Source organism: Schistocerca gregaria, chromosome 2 (assembly GCF_023897955.1).
Source record: "Schistocerca gregaria isolate iqSchGreg1 chromosome 2, iqSchGreg1.2, whole genome shotgun sequence".
Taxonomy (NCBI): Eukaryota; Metazoa; Arthropoda; class Insecta; order Orthoptera; family Acrididae; genus Schistocerca; species Schistocerca gregaria.
This window is the reverse complement of record NC_064921.1, coordinates 885,592,131-885,615,004: the sequence shown is the minus strand read 5'-3', so window position 1 is coordinate 885,615,004 and position 22,874 is coordinate 885,592,131. Positions and strand designations below refer to the sequence as shown.

The following is a 22,874-nucleotide window of genomic DNA, read 5'->3' as shown; positions in this document are numbered from 1 at the left end:
CTGCAACACGACGTGGCAAGGACTCGACTAATGTCTTAAGAAGTGCTGAAGGCCACTGACACCATGAATCCTGCAGGGCTGACCATAAATCCGTAAAAGAGTACGAGGGGGTGGAGATCCCTTCTGAACAGCACATTGCAAGGCATCCCAGATATGCTCAATACTATTCATGTCTAGGGAGTTTGGTGGCCAATAGAAGTCTCTAAACTCAGAAGAGCGGTCCTGAAGACACGCTGTGGCGATTCTGGAAGTGTGAAGTGTCGCATTGTCCTGCTGGAATTGCCCAAGTCTGTCGGAATGCACAATGGACATGAATGGATGCAGGTGACCAGACAGGATGCTTACGTATGTGTCACCTGTCAGACACGTATCTAGACGTATCAGGGGCCCCATATCACTCCAACTGCACACGACCGCGCGACCGTTACAGTCGCAGGTTCCAATCTTGCCTCGGGCATGGATGTGTGTGATGTTCTTAGGTTAGTTAGGTGTAAGTAGTTCTAAATTCTAGGGGACTGATGGCCACTGCTGTTAAGTCCCATAGTGCTCAGAGCCATTTGAACCAACTGCACACGCTCCACACCATTACAGAGCCTCCACCAGCTTGAACAGTCACCTTCCGACATGCAGGATCCATGGATTAATGAGGTTGTCTCCATACCCGTAGACATCCATCTGCTCGATTCAGTTTGAAACGAGACTCGTCCGACCAGGCAACATGTTTCCAGTCATCAACAGTCCAATGTCGGTGTTGACGGGTCCAGGCGAGGCTCAGAAAGCCCATACCGATGATGTTTTGTTGAATGGTTCGCACACTGACACTTATTGACGGCTCAGCATTGAGATCTTTTTCCGACCACTGCGATGTCGGAGATTCCAAGTTTTTCTGGATTCCTGATATTCAAGGTACACTCGTGAAATGGTCGTACGGTAAAATCCCCACTTCATCGCTACCTCGTAGATGCTGTGTCCCATCGCTCGTGTTCCGACTATAACACTGCGTTCAAATTCAGTTAAATCTTGAAAACTTGCCATTGTAGCAGTAGTAACCGATCTAACACATGCGACAGACACTTTTTGTCTTGTATAGGCGTTGCCGACCGCTGCACCGTATTCTGCCTGTTTAAATATCTATGTACTTGAATACGCATGCTTATGCTAGTTGCCGCTTCAGTGTTTATAAACAATGTCTGACGGTAATATGTTTTACTGAGTTACACCTTTAAAGCAATATTAAACCTTTTACAGAGTAGATTATGACGGTATTTTAAATTTGGTCAAGAATTATATGAAAGCCATATTTTGTTGCTTCTGAATGCTGTCAGATAGGCAAACTGCAAATGGTAGTGTACTGTCTGTCATTTTAGCAGCTTATTAGTATAGATGCGATAGTTGATATTTTAGTAAATAAAGTCAAAACGTGAGAGGTGAAAATTTTATAAGAAATGCTACCCTAAACTACCTAACCGATAATGGCCTGATGCCTCAGGATGTATACCACCAGTCAGTCAGAAATTTTAGTTAAGTCGTGCAGAAAAGTTTCTTTTCTCCCCAATTCCATTCAGTATCTCTTCACTGGTTGTTGGATTTACCCGCACAATCTTTAGTATTCTCCTGTAGCACCACATTTATAAAGCTCCTTTTCTCTTCTGATCTGTTTATCGTCCACGATTCAATTCTGTTCAAGGCTGCATTTCGGAAAAGTACCTTCAGAAATGACCTCCTAACATTTAAATATCCACTCATGTTGAAATATTTCTCTTGTCAGAATTGATGTTTTCGCTGTTGACAGTCTGCTTTTTATATCCGCTGAATACGGACATAGTCAGTTACATTGTTACCCAAATAACAAAACGCTTTTTTTAATTTTAATTTTTTTTACATGTCTCGTTCAAATGGCTCTATGCACTATGGGACTTAACGTCTGAGGTCATCAGCCTCCTAGAACTTAGAACTACTTAAACCTAACTAACCAAAGGACATCACATACATCCATGCCCGAGGCAGGATTCGAACCTGCGACCGTAGCGGTCGCGCGGCTCCAGACTGAAGCGTCTAGAACCGCCCGACTACAGAGGCCGGCACACACGTCTAGTTCGGTAGGGCTAAACTGAAGAGAGCAAATCTTCATGATCAAGCAACGAGCCAGTATACGAAATTAACGTTAGAAAAGTAGTAATAGATCGAATAAGATGTATACGAATCCTATGCAGACGGCAAGCTACGAGTAAACAGGGTGATATTTATTAACGTTTAAAAACCATGAAGCGACGTAGATGACTCTGAGGCAGGTAATTTAACGTAAGACATTTTGGGGCGCAAATTTCGGAAAACACCCCACAAGTGGATGAGAAATGTTGAACACGTGACGTCACCAGATGACGTACGAGTATCTCACTGCACGTGCAGCGTTTGGACTTGGCCGTGAAGGGTTACTGACTGATGGCATACTTGCATTCGTGCAAACGGTGCCAATTTCGGACATCTTTTGTAAATGTGATTTGTTGTAAACGTAGAAGTTACAAAATTATTGTCCTCGCTGCAACCAAGTAAAAGCTGTTCTTACTTTGTCTTTCTTTCCTTTTGTCCTTTCTTTTTTTGACTACAGATATTATTTGGCAAAGGTAACGTAGGTCTTTTTCTGGTAACGACGGAATTCGGAAGTTGATTTGCATATGCTTGTGACGCAATATGATAGGTTTTTGTTGTACTGTAATTTGCAACAAACCAACGGAGACAGCAAACCGGAAAATAATAAGCCATAAATCTTACCTCAACATAAACACATGACTGCCTAAAGATATGGAAAAGAACTGCCTGCTAGACGCAAGACTCGAACCCTGAGCTGCACGGCTAAAGCCACGCACGTGGGCCCGGAGCGACACCGACGTGACTACTTGACCTAGGTTGGGATGATCACGTGCGACAGACTGAGAGCTGCTCGTGCGGCGAGGTACGTCATCTGGTGACGTCACATGTTCAACATTACTCATCCATTTTTGGGGTATTTCCCGACATTTGCGACCCTATGTGTCTTGTATTAAAATACTTGTATCAGCGTCATCTATGTCGCTTCGGAGGCTTTTAAACGTTAATGAGAATCACCCTCCTATCAGCATAATCAAGAACGCAACACAGAAATTGGCTTAATTTTTTCCCCAAGAATTCCTTGGCAGCAGTGAGCCACGAGAAAATTCTTTAGCTCTGACTGGAAAGTGCGACGATTACTGCTAAGACACACACTATTACTTGCTAGACATTTTGTTACAATAGTAAATATAGCAGCATTCAGTTATTAAACAAAATTCTGAACATGGACTTTCCATGATAGCTTATTGTCAATCTCAACGCCTAAGGCCGGCCGTTGTAAAGAAATGGCTCTGAGCACTATGTGACTTAACATCTATGGTCATCAGTTCCCCTATAACTTAGAACTACTTAAACCTAACTAACCTAAGGACATCACACAACACCCAGTCATCACGAGGCAGAGAAAATCCCTGACCCCGCCTTGAATCGAACCCGGGAACCCGGGCGCGGGAAGCGAGAACGCTACCGCACGACCACGGAATGCGGACCTGGCCGTTGTAACCGAGCGGTTCTAGGCACTTCAGCCCAGATTCGAGCTGCTGCTACGGTCGCAGGTTCGAATCCTGCCTCGGGCATGGATGTGTGTGATGTCCTTAGGTTAGTTAGGTTTAAGTAGTTCTAAGTTCTAGGGGACTGATGACCTCAGAAGTTAAGTCCCATAGTGCTCAGAGCCATTTTTTTTTGAACTGCTTTTCAACATCCTTTGCCGTCTCTGACAAAATTACAATGTCATTTGTGAACCTCAAAGTACAGATTTGTTGTTCATTAACTTAAATTGCCTTTATATACGTCTCCTTAGTGCAGACTGAATAACATCGGAGGTAGATTATAATCCTGTCTGACTCCCTCAACTGCTACTTCCCTTTTTATGTATGTCGATTGTTATAAGCGCAGTCTGGCAACTGCACAAATTGTAGATAAACTTTTGCTCCCTATATTTTATTCTTGTTACTTTCAGAATTTCGAAGTGGGTGACCCAGACAACACCGTCAAGATTTCTCTGAATCAAAAAATGCTACACCGTAGGTTTGCCTATCTTCTAAGATAAGTCATGATCTCAGCATGATGTTGAGTATTCCTTCTGAAACTTGCCGGGGTGAAAAAGGAAGAAAATTGTGTTTTTTTCCCAGGAAGTATCCAAGGTATTAAAAAACAGTGCTGCTGAGAAAACTCGGTATTGCATATGAATTGGCTCTGAGCACTATGGGACTTATCGTCAGAGGTCATCATTCCCCTAGAACTTAGAACTACTTAAACCTAACTAACCTAAGGACATCACACACATCCATGCCCGAGGCAGGATTCGAACCTGCGACCGCAGCGACCACGCGGCTCCAGACTGTAGCGCCTAGAACCGCTCGGCCACGTCGGTCGGCTATTGCTTATAAGCAGTGGTAAAGTTCAAGTCGGAAGACGGGATCGAGCAGTCGATGGCGATTGCAGAAAGAGTGACGGGAAATCCATCTCTGTGTCTGTGAGGTATGTTTTATGCAGATATTTCCGCCAAACGTTAAGTACGCTAGTTGCATCCGGCAGCGCTCACTCGATTCCACTGGGAAGTCGTCGTTGCTTTAGAAACTCAGGGCTGCTGTGAAATGTTTCCTTAACTCGCCTCACTATACACCTTTATCACTGTCACAACATTAACTAATGTCAAACAAAGAGCGGAGCCAAGTGTACTAGTAATCTCGGTCTACCATCAAGGCCTCACTTACAAGTATAGAAGGCGTTTATCCAATGAATTTCATCAGCGAAGGATTCGCACACACGTAGTACTTGTTGTACAAGTCGTCGCTTTTTCTCTGTTACACACAACAGGTACATACCGTATTATGCCCTCATTAGGCCCCAATATTTTCGTCTGTAGAGGATATAAAATAACTCCAGTCGTCCCATTCCAACTAACATCTTCGGGATATACTCCTTCCTTGTATGCCAAATGCCAAAACTAGTAACCCCTGCCGACATATTCCCAATTGGAAACCTCTTGGTAAGATTTCAAAATGATGCGAAGACTTGCTTCGAATTTTTAGAAATGTACAGCTGTGAGCGTCGCAAAACACAGAAAAAGTAAATATTATGCCTCAAAAATCGATGAGACACAACCGGAATCAGTCATCTCATACAAATATCAGAATGTAACAGTTTATGATTATATGAAATGTAATGATCACAAAGGCTCAATGGTACTACAACAGATAGCGGATTTTGTTTCATAGGCGGACACTAGGAAAATACAGTAAGTTTACAGAGGTGATTGCTTACAAAACACATTCCTAGAATGTTGCCTAAGTTTACGGGACCCATAGCAAATAGGACTAATAGGAAATTTTGAATGCTTACAAATAAGGACAACACCAAAGATCACATGTTTGTTTGATTCGTGAAAGAGAGTCACAAAAATGTCGCTAGAAGGTAGACATCAGTTATCACGCGAAAGCTTGTTTGCAGTGTATGCAGAACAGATGAAGATTCTAGGAACACACTGCAGCACCCTATCTGTCGCTGCCGTAGGGACAGCGGAGACAAGATTAGAGTGATTAAGGGCCGTAGAGGGGTATTTAAGCTGCCATTCTTCCCGCATTCGGTATTCCAATGAAATGGCAAAGCACTCCGGGGTGAGGTCCAATGGCACCTACCCTCTGCCATACTCATCGAGCTGCTTGTCATCGATTCAGACGTAGATGTAAATGTAGGGAGTCGTGACTGCCAGCTCCGATACTTCTATGACAGTAACGCATCGTCGATTGTTTGAGCGCGGTGGAACATGTGTGGCACGACGTAATGGATATTTATTTATGGAAAGACATACATTAGGAGTTTTTGTATCCCAAGAACAGCTATAAATATCCAAAGGTCACTAAACTACTACATATAAACACAACGTAGTTCTCCAGCACAGTAGTTATGGGGGAATATCAAGGTCTTTTATACAATGTCGGAGCTGTTCCACCTAGGTTATACGGCCTCCATAAGATCCGCAAGGAAGGAGTTCCTCTTCGTCCGATTGTGAGAAACATTGATGCTCTGGCATACCGTGTAGCAAACAACTTGCTACTCTGTTGAGACCTGTAGTAGTTTTATGTGAGCTCCACATTAAGAACTCCGTGGATTTCTTACGTTGATTAGAAGGAATGCGGCTGAATGACTGATATTCTAGTCAGTTTTAAAGTGTCTTTCTCTTCACTCATGTTCCTTTGTCTGAGTTGTTAATGGTTGATTATTGTTAGGCTTGGTGCTGAATGAACGAACCTATTCCGACATGTGTTCATTTCTACTTACTTTTCATTCAATGAGTGTTACTACGAGCAGACAGATGGTGTTAAAATGGGAAGCTAGTTCTCAGCTATTATTCCTAGTTTGCTTATGGGAGATTTCGAAGAACGTGCTTTGGAGTCAACGGCTTTGAAACTTGCGTCGTTTTTTTTTCAGATATGTAGACGATACATTTTTGTTGTTTGGCCTCATGGCAACAAGAATTTGCACGACTGTTTAGAACACCTGAATTTCACCCCCAAATATTAGTTTCACGATGGAGGTATAACGTTATGGCTGCTTTCCCTTCCTTGATGTGTTGGTCAGAAGGAATGTGGACGTACCGGTGGAACATGCCATTTATAGCAAGTCTACTCACTCTTACTTGTATCTGTACGCTGATGGTTGTCACCAACCGGCTCAACGAGAAAAGGTACTTCGTACCTTGTTCGTTGGGACTATGTCATCTCGGACCCTGAGAGTTTTTCAGCCGAGTAACCCATCTCGAAGTCATCTTTCGTAAAAATTGTTGTAATGAATAACAGATAGACGTGCGTTCCGCTATCGACCAACTGTGCACTGACTGAGTGATGATAATACCGAAGTGACAACAAAGTCTACGGCCTTTTTGCCTTAAGCTAGGAGCATTTCGAAGTCGTATTTTGTGGAAATATCATGTGAAGTCTGTTTTTCGACCACCATCTAGGATCAAGGTCCTTTTAGATTGAGTGAAGGATGATCTTGGTTTGTGTAAGCCGGATGTCTGCCATTTTGTTTGCAGCTGTGGCATGTCATGTATTGGTCGCAGGTTCGCAGGAGAGCTTCTATGAAGTTTGGAAGGTAGGAGACGAGGTACTGGCGGAATTAAAGCTGCAAGGACGGGACGTGAGTCGTGCTTGGGTAGCTCAGTTGCTAGAGAGCTTGCCCGCGTAAGGCAAAGGTTCCGAGTTCGAGTTTCGGTCCGGCACACAGTTTTAATCTGCCAGGAAGTTTCAAAAACTTTGAAGTTTGCCGAGGACGCTGTAATTCTTTCAGAGGCAGCAAAGGACTTGTAAGACCTGTTGTACGGAATGGACAGTGTCTTGAAAGGAGGGTATAAGATGAACATCAACAAAAGCAAAATGAGGATAATGAAATGTAGTCGAATTAAGTCGGGTGGTGCTGAGTGAATTAGATTAGGAAATGAGACACTTAAAGTAGTAGATGAGTTTTGCGACTTAGGCAGCAAATTAACTGATGATGGTCGAAGTAGAGAGGATGTGAAATGTAGACTGGTAATGGCAAGAAAAGCGTTTCTGATGAAGAGAAACTTCTTGATATCAAATATTGATTTAAGTGTTAGGAAGTCTTTTCTGAAAGTATTTGTATGGAAGTGAAACATGGGCGACAAACAGTTTAGATAAGAGGAGAAGAGAAGCTTGTGAAATGTGACGCTACAGAAGAATGTTGAAGATCAAGTGGGTCGATCACGTTATTAAGGAGGAGGTACCGATTAGAATTGCGGAGACAAGGTATTTGTGGCACAACTTGACTAGAAGAAGGGATCGGTTGGTAGGACACTTCCTCCTACATGTAGCGATCACGAATTTAGTATCGGAGAGAAGTGTAGGCGGTAAAAATTGCAGAGAGAGACCAATAAATGAATACAGGAAGCAGATTCAGAAGGGTGTGAGTTGCAGCAGTTATTTGAAGATGAAGAGGCTTGCACAGTGCAGAATAGCATAGAGGGCTACATCAAACCAGTCTTCGAACTGAGCAGCACAACAGCAACAACCGATACCAGATAAATACCGAAAAATGCAGGTTATTCATAACTCAAATACCGGTATCGGTTTTACCGCACCGATGTTTCCCATCCCTGTTATGTAGCAGTAGGTCATATCGACCGACTAACAATATGCATAGCTTCGCTAAGTGGTACATCTGTCTTTTTCCCATAAGGACTATTAAGCTAGACAGACCCTCAGAACTCTGCTCCTGACTACAGCCAGTATGAGTGCCAATATTGGAAGAGTATCTGCTAACGACCCCAGCTAGTACCACAGAGCTTATGAAGATTGTTATTTCTAGTTTTGAGCTTAGTAGATGTTCGCGTCAAGTGTTCCTCTGGCGGTGCTGACGAGAACTGTCACATCGATCCGAATATCTACAGTCAAGAAACAGACGCAGCCAGATAATCTCGAAGATCTCCTTACTGAAATGAGTTTGTTACAAGATACAGACTCATATGGTTAGTGTCCATACCGGCCTATGACTCGTGTGACAATGTGTTAAGACGATGCCGCAGCACGAAAATGAACTTTCACTTGGCATAATTTGTAAATAAAGTGATTACCAGCTCAATGGTACGCCTCCGCCTATCCAAACGCCACCAAATATGTCGGTGAGGTTCATAGTGATTTCGTCATGTTGGTACCACGTAAGCTCGCATTGAGTCAACATCGGCGCCATCCAACGGAACGGGCAACAGCTCCTTTGAACTAACGACAAAGATGGTCATTCAGACTGAGCGGCAAATTGTATAGTCCAAAGCGATTCTCGCCAACAGTGCCGACCTATCGGATAAGAAGCAGTGTCACTTGTTGACGTATTCATATTTGTTTAGGTCGCTCCGAATGTTGTTATTCGGGCAGTTGATAATGCCATCACGCGCCGATACAGCTTCCTGTGTGCCCAGAATGTCGCGAACAAAGCGAGTCTCGTTTACGCTTCGATGCACAATGCAGCAAGCGAAATTGACCCTTAACTGGAAACCAGCCTTTTGGAATCTTGGCGCAGTTTGGTACCGAAACAGGCAAAGTTCTTGCAGAACACTGAGCACACTTCGACGCCTTGCAGAAAACGAGCAAACGCTTGCATGTGTGCTAATCGGTAGCGTATCGACGACGTGTTCCAACATTTCTAGTTTAAACCTGTCTGTTGTCGGTTTGCGTTGCACACTTATGTCATTTTTTCCTCGCGGTAGGTTTTGCGGTGTCCTGCAATCGTCTGTTCAAGTATGTGTGCATCCTGAAGCGTCACTTGAAGAATGGTATCTCTTTTTATGTAGAAATTATTTCAAAGTAATGTTCTTGCGCGAATGTGCGCTCGTTTATTAAAGAAATATTTCAAGCTGACTACGAAAAAGTGATGTTACTCTATAGTGAATGGAAAGAGTTGACCAGCAATCCATTACACTATCGCCATGTCACATCTGGTAAGTTTCTGAATACATGTGTAGCCATATATCTCACTCTTTCTGTACTACTTTTAACACGCCGAAGACTTTATCGTGGATGTTTTTGGTCCAGATATTCCTGCACTCCTATTTTCCCCTCTCGGTTCTATTTATATTGTATATTACCCATATTTCCCGAAAGCGCACACCTGTTTCCTGCAGAATTTCGAAAATCTTACACCATTTTATATTATCGTAAGCTTTTCTAGTTCGACAAATCCTATCCATTATCTAGTGCAACGTTAGAACTGCCTACCTGGTGTCATTACCTTTCGTCATGCCAACGTCATGGTCATCTAGCAGATCCTCAATGTTCTTTTCCACTCTTCTGTGTACTATTATTGTTAGCAGCTTGGCTGCATGTGATATTAAGCTGACTGTCCTACAGTTCGCGCACTTGGCTGCCTTCGTGTCAGAGCTGTCCCTTTTTTAGATTGAAGTCAGCTGATAGTTATACCTGCTTAAAGGAAGTTTCTCTAACACTGAGCTCACCTTCAGAGGTTGTAATGTTTCCAAGTAGAGAAGAAATTAGCATATTTCATCAAAATATAAGAGGTATTAGAGATAAAGTTAGTGAACTGCTTATAGATGTTGACTCTGAAATTATTGATATATCAGAGCATCACTTAAATAATTTGACAGTTCAGAGGCTTCCTTTACGAGGATACAGATTAGCTGGCCGTTTCTCAAGGACTTCCTTGCGGGGTGGGGCAGTGGCTATGTACGTAAAAAAACAGTTTTCCATTTGAGTCCATAAACGTATCACGACACTGCACTGAACAGATGTTTGAATGTTGTACAGGGGCAGTTGAATTTAGTGAAACTAAACTTCTAATTGTTGTTGTTTATAGGCCCCCTAACTACGACTTCAGAGCATTTCTGCTCAGCTAGAGAGGGTTCTTCATTCACTTTGTAGGAAGTACCAGAAATTAGTTATATGTGGTAACTTCAATATTAATTTTTATACTGTGGTTCAAGAAAAAGGATGTTGGTAGATCTCCTAAATTCATATGATCTGATGCAAACTGTGTTTTTTCCAACTAGGGTGCCGGGGAACAGTAGCAGTCATAGACAATATTTTTATTCATTCTTCATTACTAAATGGGCTTTCTGTTAGTAAAAGCGTGAATGGCCTTTCAGACCATGATGCACAAATTTTAACACTAAAATGCTTTTGGACTCAAACCAATGACGTATTTAACTACAAACTATGTAGGAAAGTTAATCCAACAGCACAAGAGAGTTTTTTAAAACTTGTCAATGAAAAAGTGGCAAAATGTTTGTAGTGCCCATAATATTGAGGATGATAAATACGGTGCTTTCCATAACACGTTTCTCATGCTCTTTGAGAGTTGCTTTCCATTAGAACATTCTAAACGAGGTGTTAGCAGTAATGGACAGCCCAGGTGGCTGAATACCGGTATAAGGATATCATTAGAAGAAAGCGGAAATTATATCACAATGTTAGAAGTAGTCACAATCAAGCTACAGTAGCCCATTACAAACTGTATCGTAAGGTGCTTAAAATGTTATTAGCAAGGCAAAGAGTATGTGGTATGCAAATAGATTAGCTAATTCACAGGATAAAATTAAAACCATATGGTCATTTGTGAAGAAAGTGTCTGGTCAGCAGCACAAGGTCGACGATATAAAGTCAGTTGGCAGTAAAAATATTTCTGTTACTGATAAATCAGTTGTATGTACAGTATTTAACAATCGTTTTTTGAGCATTGCTGGTGACTTAAATAAAAATTTAGTTTCTACAGGAAATCATATAACTTTCTTGGCAAATGCCTTTCTGAGACTGGTGTCTGAAACACTCCTCAGTAATACAAAAAGAGGGAGATTTTGTCAATAATTACATCACTGAAGACTAAGGACTCTCATGGTGATGATGGAGTTTCTAGTAGAATATTAAAGTACTGTGCTGCACATGTTAACCCTGTATTTAGCTATATTTGTAATTTTTCCTTTAGGAATGATCAGTTTCCTGAGCGATTAAAGTACTCAGTAGTAAATCCGCTTTATGAAATGGGAGAAATGGATAATGTTGACAATTTTAGACCTATTTCTATGCCATCAGTGTATCAGTGTTTGCAAAAGTTATTGGAAAAGCTGTGTATGTAAGGATAATTGATCATTTCATATCACGCGACTTGCTATCAAATGCACAGTTCAGCTTTAGAAGTCGTTTAAGAACTGAAAATGGCGTATTCTCTTTTCTCTGTGGGGTACTGGATGGACTAAACAAAAGTTTTCGAACGCTTGGCATATTTTTTGATTTAACTAAGGCATTTGATTGTGTTGGTCGCAAAATATTGCTCCAGAAGTTGGACCATTACGGAATATGGAGAGTAGCTCACAATTGGTTCACCTCTTACTTTAGCAACAGACAGCAAAAGGTCATTATTCACAATGCTGATACCGACTGTGATGTGGGGTCTGAGTGGGGTACTGTCAAGTGGGGGGTGCCCCAGGGATCAGTGTTGGGGCCACTCCTGTTCCTTATTTATATAAATAATATGCCCTCTAGTATTATGGGTTACTCTAACATATTTGTTTTTGCTGATGACACTAGATTGGTAGTAAAGGATGTTATGCCCAACATTGGCTCGGTTTCAAATAGTGCAGTACATGACCTAAGTTCATGATTTGTAGATAATAAACTACCGCTAAATCACAGTAAGATCCAGTTTTTACAGTTTCTGACAAACAATTCAATAAGTCCTGACGTTTTAATTTCACAGGATGGGCATATGTTTAGTGAAACTGAACAGTTCTAGTTTGTAGGTGTTCAGATAGATAGTAAGCTGTCGTGGAAAGAACACGTTCAGGATCTTGTTCAAAGACTTAATACTGCCAATTTTACTATTCGAACGGTATCAGAAGTGAGTGATCGTTCGACACGAATATTAGTCTACTTTGCTTATTTTCATTCGCTTATGACGTATAGTATTATATTTTGGGGTAACTCTTCCCATTCTATCATTGCTATCCTTATGGGAAATGTAAGAAAAAGCAAGGATTGACGATTATTGGGCTACGAATCCTTTGATAGATACACCGATATTTGGCGAAACGATGTCCCGCAACCGATTCAGACAAATATTATCATTTTTACATTTTTCCAGATAATTCGCCGGCCGGAGTAGCCGGCGGTTCTAGGCGCTACAGTCTGGTTCCGCGCGACCGCTACGGTCGCAGGTTCGAATCCTGCCTCAGGCATGGATGTAAGTGCTGTCCTTAGGTTTCTTAGACTTAAGTAGTTCTAAGCTCTAGGGGACTGTGAGCTCAGCAGTTAAGTCCTGGTCCGGGCGGAGGTTCGAGTCCTCCCGCGGGCTTGGGTGTGTGTGTTTATCCTTAGGATAATTTAGGTTAAGTAGTGTGTAAGCTTAGAGACTGATGACCTTAGCAATTAAGTCCCATAAGATTTCACACACATTTGAACATTTGAAGTTAAGTCCCATAGTGCTCAGAGCCATGTGAGCGAAACCCGATTATTCCAACCGGCTTTTCAAAGTCCAATTCGTAACTGATAATTTTTCCAAAACTTTTAAATAAATGAATATTTGAAACATATATATATATATATATATATATATATATATATATATATATATATATATATATATATATATATATATATATTAGAAATTTCATGAAAGTAGGGAACAGGGTTGAGAACTTAAGAGAACTAACGATGATATATGAAGATAGTACCTATCTTCATATATAGTTAAAGGCTACCTGGTCATTGACCTTCGTCTATGCGAATGCGCACAGGTTGCCCGAACTCTTACAGGGATCGTCACCTTAGTGGGCGCGAGTAATGAGTGGGTGGGCAAATATCTGTTAGGTACATTACGTATGCAGATTGTGGAGAGTCGGGAATGTGGGTCTCACTGGAAGAGTGCAAGTAGTCCCTGCAGTCGCGCTATTCCTCTGTGTCCTCGGTGGCTCAGATGGAGAGAGCGTGTGCCATGTAAGCAGGAGATCCCGGGTTCGAGTCCCGGTTGGAGCACACATTTTCAGCTGTCCCCATAGACGTATATGAACAACACCTTTCAGAAGCTGAACGTTTCAATTAATTATCAGCTAACGATGAGATTAGTAACACCTAACAATTTATAATCTCCCGGTAATGTCAAGAACGGCCTGCGACAAGCCAACTAATCCGAATTAGCGCTGCCGGCGTCAAGCGAATCAATTTGTACGATACGTGTGGACGCCAAACTGTTAACACATGACCAATAATCCTCTCCCTTACTTCAATTAGTGTATTACACTACTGGCCATTAAAATTGCTGCACCACGAAGATGACGTGCTACAGACGCGAAATTTAACCGACAGGAAGAAGATGCTGTGATATGCAAATGATTAGCTTCTCATAGCTTTCACACAAGGTTGGCGCCGGTAGCAACATCTATAACGTGCTGAGATGAGGAAACTTTCCAACCGATTTCTCATACACAAACAGCAGTTGACCGGCGTTGCTTGGTGAAACGTTATTTTGATGCCTCGTGTAAGGAGGAGAAATGCGTACCATCACGTTTCCGACTTTGAATAAGGTCGGATTCTAGCCTATCATGATTGCGGTTTATCGTATCGCGAGATTGCTGCTCGCGTTCGTCGAGATCCAATGACTGTTAGCAGAATATGCAATCGGTAGGTTCAGTTGGGTAATACGGAACGCCGTGGTGGATCCCAGCGGCCTCGTATCACTAGCAGTCGAGATGACAGGCATCTTATCCGCATGGCTGTAACGGATCGTGCAGCCACGTCTCGATCCCTGAGTCAACAGATGGGGACGTTTGCAAGACAACAACCATCTGCACGAACAGTTTGACGACGTTTGCAGCAGGCTGGACTATCAGCTCGGAGACCATGGCTACGGTTACCCTTGACGCTGCATCACAGACAGGAGCGTCTGCGATGGTGTACTCAACAGCGAACCTGGGTGCACGATTGGCAAAACGTAATTTTTTTCGGATGAATCCACGTTCTGTTTACATCATTATGATGGTCGCATCCGTGTTTGGCGACATCGTGGTGAACGCACAGTGGAAGCGTGTATTCGTCTTCGCCATACTGGCGTGTCACCCGGCGTGATGGTATGGGGTGCCATTGGTTACACGTCTCGGTCACCTCTTGTTCGCATTCACGGCCCTTTGAACAGTGGACGTTACATTTCAGATGTGTTACGACCCGTGGCTCTACCATTCATTCGATCGCTGCAAAACCCTACATTTCAGCAGGATAATGCACGACTGCATGTTGCAGGTCCTGTTCGGACCTTTCTGGATACAGAAAATGTTCGACTGCTGTCCTGGCCAGCACATTCTCCAGATCTCTCACCAATTGAAAACGTCTGGTCAATGATGGTCGACCATTTGGCTCGACACAATACGCCAGTTACTACTCTTGATGAACTGTGGTATCGTGTTGAAGCTGCATGGGCAGCTGTACTTGTACACGTCATCCAAGCTCTGTTTGACTCAATGCCCAGGCGTATCAAGGCCGTATTACGGCCAGAAGTGGTCGTTCTGGGTACTGATTTCTCAGGATCTATGCTCGCAAATTGTGTGAAAATGTGATCAAATGGTTCAAATGGCTCTGAGCACTATGCGACGTAACTTCTGAGGTCATCAGTCGCCTAGAACTTAGAACTAATTAAATATAACATCACACACATCAATGCCCGAGACAGGATTCGAACCTGCGACCGTAGCGTTTGCTCGGCTCCAGACTGTAGCGCCTAGAACCGCACGGCCACTTCGGCCGGCAAAATGTAATCACATGACAGTTCTAGTATATTTGTACAATGAATACCCATTTATCATCTGCATTTCTTCTTGATGTAGCAATTTTAATTGCCAATACTATATATCTTAGAAATTTGGTGAAAGTAGGGGAACAGGGTTGAGAACTTAAGAGAACTAACGATGAGATTAATAACACTTAACAATTTATAATCTCCCGGTAATGTGAAGAGCGGCCGGCGACAAGCCAAGTAATCCGAATTAGCGCTGCCGGTGCCAAGCGATTCAATTTGTACGAGACGTGCGGACGGCAAAGTGTTAACACATGTCCAATAATCCTGTCCCTTCTTCCAATTAGTGTATTAGATATACTGAGGTGAAAAAAGTCATCGGATTACTCGTCCTCTTGCGCGGCGTGGTGCAGCAACACGACGTGACATGGACTCAACAATTAACCTGCACAAACAGTGAGCCTTACTGTCTCTACAGCCATCCGTAATTGCAAATTGCTGTCGGAACAGGATTACGTCTTATAACTTTTCGATGGGTGGCCAAATCATTCGCTCGAATTCTCCAGTTGGTTCTTCAAACCCACCGCGAATAACTGTGGCCCCGTGACACGGCGGCGCATTGTCATTCATAAAAATTCCATCGTTGTTTGGGAACATGAAGTCCATGAATGGCTGCAAAAGGTCTTAAAGTAATCGAACATAACCATTTCCAGTCAGTGATCAATTGTAGCGGTTCTAGGCGCTCAGTCCGGAACCACGCGACTGCTACGGTCGCAGGTTCGAATCCTGCCTCGGGCATGGATGTGTGTGATGTCCTAGGGGACTGATGACCACAGATGTAAAGTCCCATAGTGCTCAGAGCCATTTGAACAATTTTTGAACACAGCATACATTAAAGTTCTTCCTGTTTATATATGATGTGAATAAACGAATAGTCCAGATTAATCCTCTGGTTGTAGTGCACATTATTACCCTACAGGAATCATATTTTTAGTGATATCGTCTACATTCACTTTCCTCTTATTGATTCACTGTTTTTTGCTGATATGTCTATGCTAAATTACGGTGTGTCACGATTGCTCAGTGCTTCCAGAACGGCTTAAAGCAATGGTGTTTGATCAAATTGCTCTTATTCAGATGAGCCGTATTCATATCAAGGACATGTACTTCTCCTCAGCTGGTTAGGCAGCAACGAATTGATCCCGACTGGCGATTAATTACTAATCTAAAATTGGTATTTCATACTTAACCGACAATGGCGTTGCAAATTGTAGTGTTGAATTTTGAAAATTAAATGGAGTATTAAGTTTAGAAAGGAAGATGTTCTCCGCGGACTCGCCGAAGAACGGAATATACTCTAAGATGAAAAAAGTAGGACGAAAGAATTATAAGAATGGGACGGAAATCGGTAGATGCACAGGTAAACAATGATTACGGTTCCAGAAAAATTGGATGATTTATTCAAAAGTACGAGCTTCACAAATTGAGCAAGTTCAAATGGTTCAAATGGCTCTGAGCACTATGGGACTTAACATCTGAGGTCATCAGTCCCCTAGGCTTACGACTACTTAAACCTAAGGATTCGAACCTGGGATCGCATCAACAGCGCGGTTCCGGATTGAAGCACCTAGAACCGCTCGACCACAGCGGCAGGCAATTGAGCAAGTCAATCACTCGTTGGTCCATTTCTGGCCCTTATACAAGCAGTTATTCGGCTTGCGATTGATTGATGGATTTGGATGTCCTCCTGAGGGATATCGTGCCAGATTCTGTCCGGTTGGTATGATAGATCGTTAAAATTACGAGCTGGTTGGAGGCCCCTGTCCATAATGTTCTAAACGTTCTCAGTCGGGGTAAGATCCGGAGTTCTTGTTTGACAAGCACGAAGACAAACAGTAGAAACTCTCGCCGTGTGGGGGCGGACATTATCTTGCTGAAATGTAAGGCCAGGATGGTTTGCCATGAAGGAGAACAAAACGGGGTGCAGAATATAGTCGACATACCGCTGCGGTGTAAGAGTACCGCGGATGACAACCAATGGGATCCTGCTATGAAATGAAATGACACCCCAGACAATCACTCCTGTTCGAGTATAATGTCTTTTCTGGAGACTAGAAATCTACTCTGTAGGAATCAGCATGGGTTTCGAAAAAGACGGTCGTATGAAACCCAGCTCGCGCTATTCGTCCACGAGACTCAGAGGGCCTTAGACACGGGTTCACAGGTAGATGCCGTGTTTCTTGACTTCCGCAAGGCGTTTGACACAGTTCCCCACAGTCGTTTAATGAACAAAGTAAGAGCATACGGACTATCAGATCAATTGTGTGATTGGATTGAGGAGTTCCTAGATAACAGAACGCAGCATGTCATTCTGAATGGAGAGAAGTCTTCCGAAGTAAGAGTGATTTCAGGTGTGCCGCAGGGGAGTGTCATAGGACCGTTGCTATTCACAATATACATAAATGACCTGGTGGATGACATCGGAAGTTCACTGAGGCTTTTTGCAGATGATGCTGTGGTGTATCGAGAGGTTGCAACAATGGAAAATTGTACTGAAATGCAGGAGGATCTGCAGCGAATTGACGCATGGTGCACGGAATGGCAATTGAATCTCAATGTAGAGAAGTGTAATGTGATGCGAATACATAGAAAGATAGGTCCCTTATCATTTAGCTACAAAATAGCAGGTCAGCAACTGCAAGCAGTTAATTCGATAAATTATCTGGGAGTACGCATTACGAGTGATTTAAAATGGAATGATCATATAAAGTTGATCGTCGGTAAAGCAGATGCCAGACTGAGATTCATTGGAAGAATCCTAAGGAAATGCAATCCGACAACAAAGGAAGTAGGTTACAGTACACTTGTTCGCCCACTGCTTGAATACTGCTCAGCAGTGTGGGATCCGCACCAGGTAGGGTTGATAGAAGAGATAGAGAAGATCCAACGGAGAGCAGCGCGCTTCGTTACAGGATCATTTAGTAATTGCGAAAGCGTTACGGAGACGATAGATAAACTCCAGTGGAAGACTCTGCAGGAGAGACGCTCAGTAGCTCGGTACGGGCTTTTGTTAAAGTTTCGAGAACATACCTTCACCGAAGAGTCAAGCAGTATATTGCTCCCTCCTACGTATATCTCGCGAAGAGACCATGATGATAAAATCAGAGAGATTAGAGCCCACACAGAAGCATACCGACAATCCTTCTTTCCACGTACAATACGAGACTGGAATAGAAGGGAGAACCGATAGAGGTACTCAGGGTACCCTCCGCCACACACCGTCAGGTGGCTTGCGGAGTATGGATGTAGATGTAGATGTAGATGTCGGGCGGTTTGGCGGGCGATATGCAGGTTGGTACCCCACCACTGTCCGAGATGTCTCCCGACGTCTTCGATTGTCATCGGAGCTCAGTTTGAAGCAGGAGTCTTCAGTGGTTGGAGCACGTTGACATGCACCGACGACGATCCAGCGACTGCCAACCTGCTGGTGAAGGAATGGAATGCTCTTCTACTCGAACTCCTTACCGACCTTGTAGCTGACGTGGAAGCACTTTGTACAGCGTGCATTGCTGTCTGTGGTGATCACACAGCTTACTGCGAACCAAGAGGACCGTCACAAATCGCGATGACTTCAGTGTAGTTACTGTCTTTGAATAAAAAATGGAAATGATAGTTAGGCGTCATTGGCCGGGAGGTCCCTTATGGAGTAGGGTCGGCCGGCCGGTGTGACCGAGCGGTTCTAGGTGCTTCAGTCTGGAACCGCGCGACTGCTACGGTCGCAGGTTCGAATCCTACCTCGGGCATGGGTATGTGTGATGTCCTTAGGTTAGTTAGGTTTAAGTAGTTGTAAGTTCTAGGGGACTGATGACCTCAGATGTTAAGTTCTATAGTGCTCAGAGACATTTGAAACATTTTTTTGAACGGGCAAGGCCCGGGTTCCTTGGTGCAGGTCTTATTACATTCGACGCCACATTGGGCGACCTGCGCGACAGATGGGGATGAAATGATGATGAAGACAACAGAACACCCAGCGGAGAAAATCCCCGACCCAGCCGGGAATCGAACCCGGGCCCGTAGGACGGCAATCCGTCACGCCGACCACTCGGCTGTTAGGGCGGACTGTCTTTGAATAAAAATGTTATTCCCCTGCCGCTCAGAATGGCCGCGCGGTTTGAGGTGGCATGTCACGGAATGCGCAGCCCTTCTCACCGGAGGATCGAGTCCTCGATCGGACGTGGGTGAGTGTTCATCATAGCACAAGTTAGTTTAAGTAGTGTATAAGTCTAGGGACCCATGACCTCAGCAATTTGGTCCCTTAGGAATTCACAAAAAATGTTATTTCCTTTGGTATCATTAAGTATTTCTTTAATTGCCTTCTATGCGTATCTATCTTCTCGTATCGCCTTCTTGCGTGGCACGTTGATTCACAACGTAAGGGGACATATTTACGCCGAAAAATCGTCTGAGTGCGCGGGAAATGATTAAACAGCAACACAACACCTATACAGGGTGGTCCATTGATGGTGACCAGGCCAAGTTCTCACGAAATAAGTGTCAAACCAAAAAACTACAAAGAACGAAACTTGTCTAGCTTGAAGGGGAGAAACCAGATGGCTCTATGGTTGGCCCGCTAGATGGTGCTGCCATAGGCCAAACGGACATCAACTGCGTTTTTTAAATATGAACCCCAATTCTGTATTACATGTTCGTGTAGTACGTAAAGAAGTATGGATGTTTTAGTTGGACCACTTTTTTCGCTTTGTGATAAATGGAGCTGTAATAGTCACAAACATATGGCCCACAGTTTTAGACGAACACTTGGTAACAGGTAGGTTTTTTTAAATTAAAATACAGAACGTAGGTACGTTTGTACATTTTATTTTGGTTGTTCCAATGTACTAACATGTAACTTTGTGCACTGATCATTTCAGAGAAGGCATACTGTTAAAGCGAGATTACCTGTAAATACCACATTAATGCAATAAATGCTCAAAATGATGTCCGTCTACCTTAATGCATTTGGCAATACGTGTAACCACATTCCTCTCAACAGCGAGTAGTTCGCCTTCCGTAATGTTGGCACATACATTGACAATGCGCTGATGCATGTTGTCAGGCGTTGTCGGTGGATCACGATAGCAAATATCCTTCAACTTTCCCCACAGAAAGAAATCCGGGGACGTCAGATCCGGTGGATGTGCGGTGCTTCGACGACCAATCCACCTTCATGAAATATGCTATTCAATACCGCTTCAACCGCACGCGAACTATGTGCCGGACATCTATCATGTTGGAAGTACATCGTCATTCTGTCATGCAGTGAAACATCTTTTAGTAACATCGGTAGAACATTATGTAGTAAATCAGCATACGTTGCACCATTTAGATCGCCTCCCATAATGCCGCACCATACATTAACCCGCCAAGGTCGCTGACGTTCCACTTGTCGCAGCCATCGTGGATTTTCCGTTGCCCAGTAGTGGATATTTTACCGGTTTACGTCACCGCTGTTAGTGAATGACGCTTCGTCGCTAAATAGAACGCGTGCAAAAAATCTGTCATCGTCCCGTAATTTCTCTTGTGCCCAGTGGCAGCACTGTACACGACGTTCAAAGTCGTGGCCATGCAATTCCTGGTGCATAGAAATATGGCACGGGTGCAATCGATGTTGATGTAGCGTCCTCATCACCGACGTTTGTGAGATTCCCGATTCTCGCGCAATTTGTCTGCTATTGATGTGCGGATTAGCCGCGACAGCAGCTAAAACACCTACTTGGGCATCATCATTTGTTGCAGGTCATGGTTGACGTTTCACATGTGGCTGAACACTTCCTGTTTTCTTAAATAACCTAACTATCCGGCGAACGGTCCGGACCTTTGGGCATTTTGATCACAATAGCCATACATCAACACGATATCGACCTTTTCCGCAATTGATAAACGGTTCATTTTAACATGAAGCAAATACCGTCCGCACTGGCGAAATGTTACTTGATACCACGTACTTATACGTTTGTGACTATTACAGCGCCATCTATCACAAAGCAAAAAAAGTGGTCCAACTAAAACAATCATATTTCTTCACATACTACACGAATATGTAATAAAAATGGGCGCTCCTATTTAAAAAATCGCAGTTAATATCCGTTTGATCTATGGCAGCGCCATCTAGCGGGGCAACCGCAGCGCCATCTGGTTTCCCCCTTCAAGCTAGACGAGTTTCGGTCTTTGTAGTTTTTTCGTTTGATGCTTATCTCGTGAAATATTTGGCTCGGTCACTATCAATGGATCACCCTGTATAAACAGACATTTCCAAACATGTCCAGCTGGTCTTCAGATGCACACATACCTGAGTAGATATTATCCGTGGACCGTAAAAACCACCGCGAGGGGGAAAAAAGGCAGCAGCGTGCAACGTAAACCGAGAACAGAATGGCTTGAGGTAGAAGTGTTGGAATACGCCGTCGATACGCTGTGAAGTAGCACACGTGAAAGCGTTCGTACAATTTCTACAAGGCGTCGAAGTGTGTCAAGGGTTCTGCAAGAAACGGTGCCAAGTTTACAATCGGCTGTCTTCCAACCAAGAGTAAATTTGGCGCACTGCCTTATGCGCCGAGCCGTACACGAACATCGCGTGGCTCGCTGCATTCTGATTACTGACGAAGCTGTTTTTGCGATCCATGTGAAACTTCCCCTTTGGAAAATTATTTATTACTGTGCTGGTAAACCTCCTACATTATTTGTTTTTCAAGCAGCTGAGCAAAACTGAACGTACTCAGACATTTCTCTCTTTACTTATTCTGATCCTTTTTTTTTTTTTTTTTTTTTTGCGCAACGCAATTTTTCAATAATCCCTACATAAAAGAATGGCCTTGACTGACTAACAATAACCTATACCTCACAAAAATCTTCGTCACTCAAACTACTGCAATACAGCCAGCGCCAATTATGCCAGCTAAATAAAAAATTCTAACTACTGAAGACACTAACTACTGATAGGCACAGTTAGCAAAATGAAAGATTTTGATTGAGCGCAAGCAATGTATTTACATTAATAGTGTTCAAAAGGCATAATATATATATCAGTTCATGACGTCCAGTCTTACAAATTTCCTTTTTCTGACGGACCCACGTCCAGATCGTCCGCTCTCAAAATTTTGCGATCTCTCTCCTCACATCCACCACTACTGGCGGCTCACCTCCAACTGCCCAGTGTTGCCAACTCTAAAAAACCCGAGTCGCTAGATTCAATGTCAAAAGTCGCTAAAACTGATTTTACTAGTGGTGTACTGAAAATTTCATGCTGTGAATGGTGCAGTAAGTCAGTTGGAGGGGGGGGGGGTAATAAAATATTAACAAAAATTGTCTCATACGTAATTGCTACATTGTCTTAATTAAATGACGCATCGCTTGAAACAACATACATATAAAATACGCTAACGTTTAATTAAATATTTTATCACAATTGACGCAACACATAAATTGTTGTTTCAATCACAGTAGTCAAATATACTAGAAATATATGACTATATTTGTAACAA

General features: G+C 43.1%; 1 protein-coding gene across 4 annotated transcripts in view; it reads right to left on the bottom strand.

Annotated features, from left to right (window-relative positions):
* Nucleotides 1-22,874, bottom strand: part of LOC126335312 (solute carrier family 46 member 3-like) — a 458,236-nt gene that overhangs the window by 172,685 nt on the left and 262,677 nt on the right. Inside the window, exon 1 of one of the 4 annotated variants that reach the window (XM_049998459.1) lies at nucleotides 21,683-21,737. The exons of the other annotated variants lie outside the window; for them this stretch is intronic. The gene's annotated coding sequence lies outside the window, so the exon portion shown is untranslated. Of the gene's footprint in view, nucleotides 1-21,682; nucleotides 21,738-22,874 lie in introns of those variants that run through there. 4 annotated transcript variants of the gene reach the window in all.